Genomic DNA, 5581 nt, shown 5'->3' with positions numbered 1-5581 from the left:
ACAGGTGCAGGAATCTAAAGATACTTTTGGACCTAGAGAAGAGAGGAACTCATCCAGATCTTTAGATATCACAGGTGGGATCTGATGGCAAGTCTTTGCTGTGCCCTTCTGGCCTTGAGAGGTCTTTTAAAAATTCAATCTCAGATTCCTTATAAAATTTCCAGCAAAGCCAATTTTAAAAATTCTTATATGTTCAATTATACTTATGTAAATAATCAGGCCAACTTTATTGAAGCCACATTTATTTCTGCAAACAAATTAGTCTCAATTTGGCTGTATTTGATAGAAATGAAGGTAATTTTAGAGAGAAAAATTATGTTTCAGTGGATATTAAATTCTAGTTGTTAACTGACGTCTGTATTTACTGCCTAAAACTCACTTCCTAGATAGCGCCTTGTTATTATGTTACATTATTGTAAATTTTAATTGAATTATTAAAAGGACACTCTGAGTTTGTTTCTGAAGCTTATCACAGTAATCTACCTTGAATGAAGATCAGATGCCCCATGACCTACAATTAGGATATTATGCATACTGGAAAAAGCATCATTTAAAGGACTATCTTCAATGTAGATGGAAGGAAACTTATCAGGTACTCTTAACCAGCTCATGCACAGAAGAACTGAAGGAAATTGACTTTTAGATTCATATTTACCACTTAGAAAGGGTGCTGCACTGGACTGGTCTATAGAGAGGACTGCTGACCTCAAACTCACCTTAAAACAATGCTCAGAGGAGAAACTACACTCACACCAGGACAAGAAGAAGAAAACATCAGAAGTAAACAGACCTGCCATGATGCCGGAACTGAACTGTATGATTATTAATTTTTTTTAATATCTTGGACTTTTGCAAGAAAATCAATGTTTTTCTATCATGGGCAAAAATTCTATGCAGAGTTTAAAAATTAATTCAGTAGTTGGGTTTATGGTCATTACCTCTCTACCTTTGTGGATTTCTCCTCTTTAAGACTCTAACTGGATGGTCTTAGGAAATTTATCCTAGACTAAAGAAGTTACAGTTCTGTTTAGGTCACTACTGATATTACTAGATGAGACCCCCTCACTTAGCCAATGAATCACACTTGCTCTGACCATGCCATAAATATGAATTTTCTTTTAAAGTTACTCAAGCTCAATCAGAACAATGAGCTAAATTTTGGTTAAAGAATATAACCTCCCTCAACTTGGGGTTGGATTCATATAGCTAATACCAGGTCATTTAAGTTTAAAGGCCCTTATGTTGGGAACAATTAAATCATACTAAGGATAATCAACCTAGTAACATTAAGAAATTAAATGTAATAACACTAAGAAATTGGGCTGGGTGCCTTATGAACAATATCAATATATAATTGCTTTTAAGATAGCGATAAGAGACAGGGCCAGATGAGTTTGAGGTATACTCGGCCGTACCTAATGGAAATTCTTGGCTTAAATATTTACTTATAATCCTATTATTAATGCTAGCTATAGTACTTATATTCTGCCTATTTTACAAGATTGTTGTTTCTTGAAGTGCCAAACATGTGACTAGGCTGCCAATAAAAATAATGGTGACTAGGTGGCTTGAAATTATTGACCAAATATATAGTTCCAAATGAGATCAATGATTGTAACAATGTAAGTCTAGATATGGGAAGAAGCAACCAGAGGGAATCTTCTCCTCGACCATAACAGACTAATAAGACAGGTGGTCCAGGAAATTTTGGCTATCAATCAATAGGGCCTACTCTGGTAATAGCACATTGAGTAGCCTATCAACAAAATCCTGGCCTAAGAATGAGCATTCCTAGTACAATGGGACAAATGGTCATGTAATATCTTTCAAACCATTGTTGAGTTTTTGACCATGAGGGGGCACTGCTAACAAAGAATGTCACTTGCCATCCGGTTCTGCAAGAATTAAGTCACTAGCCACCACAGTTGCTGACTTTCAGTACACCCTGAAAGAGTTCAGAGTGCAGATCAGGAATGAGGCACTCTGTGCTCTGGGAAAACTTGTAGAACAGGCCTTCAGATAGTTACATGTTTTCAGGAGAAAATTTTATGAACCAATTTCTTGCATCTTAAAAATCATTAACTAAGATATCTGTGCCTCGTGACAGTAGTAACTTTCTACAAAAATGTGTGCTTTATTGCACATACCTCTTCTCCAAAATCACATATATGCTTACCTCCCCTTTCACCCTTTCAGAGAGATTCCTCAGAGCTATCTGAGAGGCTGTCTCCTGGGCTATAGTCCTAAGGAAGTCCTCACATAAAATTGAAACTCACAGCTCTCATGCTGTGTGCTTTTATTTCAGTTGACAATAATTTGACAATCCCTGGTATAAGCAATCAGTAAAAAACCTAATGGCTTTCAACTTACTATTGGCTTGTATTTAGATATCAAAAAAAGTTTATAACAGTGATATCAACAATAAATAGATTACCAGGGCAGCACTGAAAACCTAAATATCCCATGAATACCAATGGTATCGTTTCAACTAAAATTAGCTAATTTTTTAAAAGTTTTTTGGCCACAGCGCATGGCATGTGGGATCTTAGTTCTCCGACCAGGGATCGAACCTTCACCCCCTGCAGTGGAAATGTGGAGTCTTAACCACTGGACTGCCAGGGAAGTCCCAGCTACTATTTATAGCCTGAGATAACATAAGCTCACCTATTCTTCCCTCCGTCCCAGGAAGACCTCTATAATTATGCTACCTTAGGACAGTGAATCTACTGAGAGATAGTTTAAGGGCACCAATAATTCATCAATTCATTAAACCTCTCAATTGCAGTTCTGTTTTAGAGAACAAGTTTCTCTAGGTCACTGAATCTCTGGGTATTTTTTATTCAGAAGGAAAGGGCTGTTGCCTCTAAAAATAGATATTATAGCTCATATTTTTCAAAAGGACATACAGCATGAAAAATAATCTTGCAGATGACGAAGGTTCTGCAGGTCAGGAGGATGTGCAAAAACTTAAAAAAAAATACCTGCTAACTCTTATATAGGAGAAGGCTATGTGGAAGAGCAGATTTCCAATGATGGTGACATTGACTTATTTTACAAGGATTTTGGCAAACATACATAACTCAAATGGCATTTTGGTTGTCAAAAATGCCGTGACCAGAGGCCTGCAGGTCCCCTTGAAATAATAGTTCAGTAAGTGCTAACTCGGCATTCATGGTGACTTTGTAGAATGTAACTACCGGGAATAATGAGAATAATGAGAGTCACAGTAGCCAAACCACAACTACCTACGGGTAATATGAATGAAAAATAAATGTTGTTTGAGGTTGTTATTGCTGTAAAGCTATGTAATATAGTGCACTTACCGTGTTGCTAAAATTATTTATCAGTTAAAAATTATCATGTAAATACTAGATAGCAGGTAACATGTTCTGTGAATGGATGAATGAATAAATAAAAGATAACGGATTTATCATAGGATATAATATCACTTAAGTTTGTTTGAGAAGGAGAAAAGTAGTTAAAGTGATTGAGGCTCTATGTGCTGCTCTTTTCAACAGGCAGCCACATCTTTCTGCATGTCAAGCCATGACCCTGAGACACAATGATGAATGTTGGAGTAAATGGATTTGACCAATAGGGCACCTGGTCACCAGGGCACTTTTAACTCTGGCAAAGTGAATATTGTTTGCCATCCGTGGCCCCTTCATTACCTCAACTACATATTCTACATGTTCCAGTATGCTTCCACCCATGGCAATTTCAGTGGTAGAGTCAAGGCTGAGAACTGGAAGCATGTCTTCAATGGAAAGATAACCTCCATCTTCCAAGAGCAAGATTCTGCCAACATCAAATGAAGTGATTCTGGTGCTGATTATGTTGTAGAGTCCACTGGTGTCTTCACTAGCTTGGAGAAGACTAGGGCTCACATTAAACCTAAAGGTCATCACCTCTGCTTCTTCTGCTAATGCCCCCATGTTTGTGATGAAATTGGGCTGGGAAATTGTCATGGGAAGTATGACAGCTCTCTCAAGATTGTCAACAATGCCTCTTGCACCACAAACTCCTTGGCCCTCTTGGTCAAGGTCATTTATGACAACTTTGGCATTGTGGAGGGATGCATGATCACAGTCCTTGCCATCACTGCTTCCCAGAAGAATGTAGATGGTACCTCTGAGAAACTGTGGCATCATGACCATGGGGAAGCCCAGAACATCATCCTTGCTTCTATTGGTGTTTCTAAGGCTGTGGGTAAGGTCTTCCTGAGCTGACTGGGAAGCTCACTGGCATGGCCTTCTGTGTCCCTTCCCCTAATGTTTCAGTGCTGGATCTGCTCTGCAGTGTGCAGAAAGCTGCTAAATATGATGACATCAAGAAGGTGGTGAAGCAGGCATTAGAGGAACCCCTAAAGGATATCCTGGGCTACACTGAGGACTAGGTTGTTTTTTGCGACTTTAAAGGTGACACCCACTCTCCCACCTTTGTTTTTGGGACTGGTATTGCCTTCAATGACCACTTTGTCAAGCTCATTTTATGACAATGTATTTGGCTACAGCAATAAAGTGGTGGACCTTACGGTCCACATGACCTCCAAGGAGTGAGTCCCCTGGAACACCAGCCCCAGTGAGAACAGGAGAGGAATAAAGAGGTGCTTACTGCTGGGGAGTCTTTGCCCCAACTCAATTCCCCAACACACTGAGGATCTCCAGTTCTTGACACAGTTTCCATCCCAGACCCCTGAAGAAGAAGAAGGACTTAGGAAATCCTACCTTACCACTTGCCATCAATAAAGTGCACAGTACCCAGTCAAAAATAAATAAATAAAGTCATCAGGGACTACTTGAAGAGATGGGAATAGATTGTGTTCTAGGAAACATTGTGAAGTCATTTGCCCAACTCTGTGCAAGGACATTTGCCCAAGAATCTATAACTAATTCAGTCTAGAAAACAGGTAGTTTAGCAAAGTTTGAGTAATAGTTCTTGTGCTTGACATGCTCCCAGTAAATATTTAATAACTATTTGTTGATTGCACAGCCATCTTAAACAATATTTTATTAAAATATATCCTGTCGTTAAAATAATGAACGCAAGGATACTCTGTCAAAGATTATAATACATCTTTGATTAGCAAATGAGTGATTAAAAAACTCCTTGCTACTAAATCAAGGGCACAGCCACACAAATTTACATTATTCATTTATTTTGAAGAATGAAAATTAGCTTTAGTGATTTATGACAGTTTTAAGTATGACCACAAATTTATTGCCTTATTTAGAAAGTATAATTACATCTCTGCTTTGAGAGATTTATTAATGTATAAGAACAAATCTGAAAACACATTGTGAAAATGGGAACACTAATAGCTTAGTGTGTAGAATCATTTATTCCTAGTGTTAGAGAGAGCTTCCCAAAAGATGCTCCGACTTAAAATAAAGAACAATATAGTTTAGTTAGATGTCAAAAACAAAGGGTGTGGGAGGAGGGAGAATATTCCATTTAGATACAGCAGCTTGTGTGAAAGTATGTACAAAAGTATGTATGAGAGCATGAATTTTGAAGCAGTGCATTTAAATTCTATTTTCAGAAGAAAACTATAGAGAAATATAAATTTATTTATTTATTT

The 5581-nt window shown here is 37.8% G+C and overlaps 1 pseudogene; it reads left to right on the top strand.

The window, feature by feature from the left end:
• Window positions 1–3562: 3562 nt before the first annotated feature.
• Window positions 3563–4559, top strand: LOC132372476 (glyceraldehyde-3-phosphate dehydrogenase-like; annotated as a pseudogene).
• The last annotated feature ends 1022 nt before the right edge of the window (window positions 4560–5581 follow it).

This window comes from Balaenoptera ricei, chromosome 10 (assembly GCF_028023285.1).
Source record: "Balaenoptera ricei isolate mBalRic1 chromosome 10, mBalRic1.hap2, whole genome shotgun sequence".
Classification (NCBI taxonomy): Eukaryota; Metazoa; Chordata; class Mammalia; order Artiodactyla; family Balaenopteridae; genus Balaenoptera; species Balaenoptera ricei.
The sequence above is the reverse complement of the archived record's forward strand: the minus strand, read 5'-3'. Positions and strand labels throughout refer to the sequence as shown.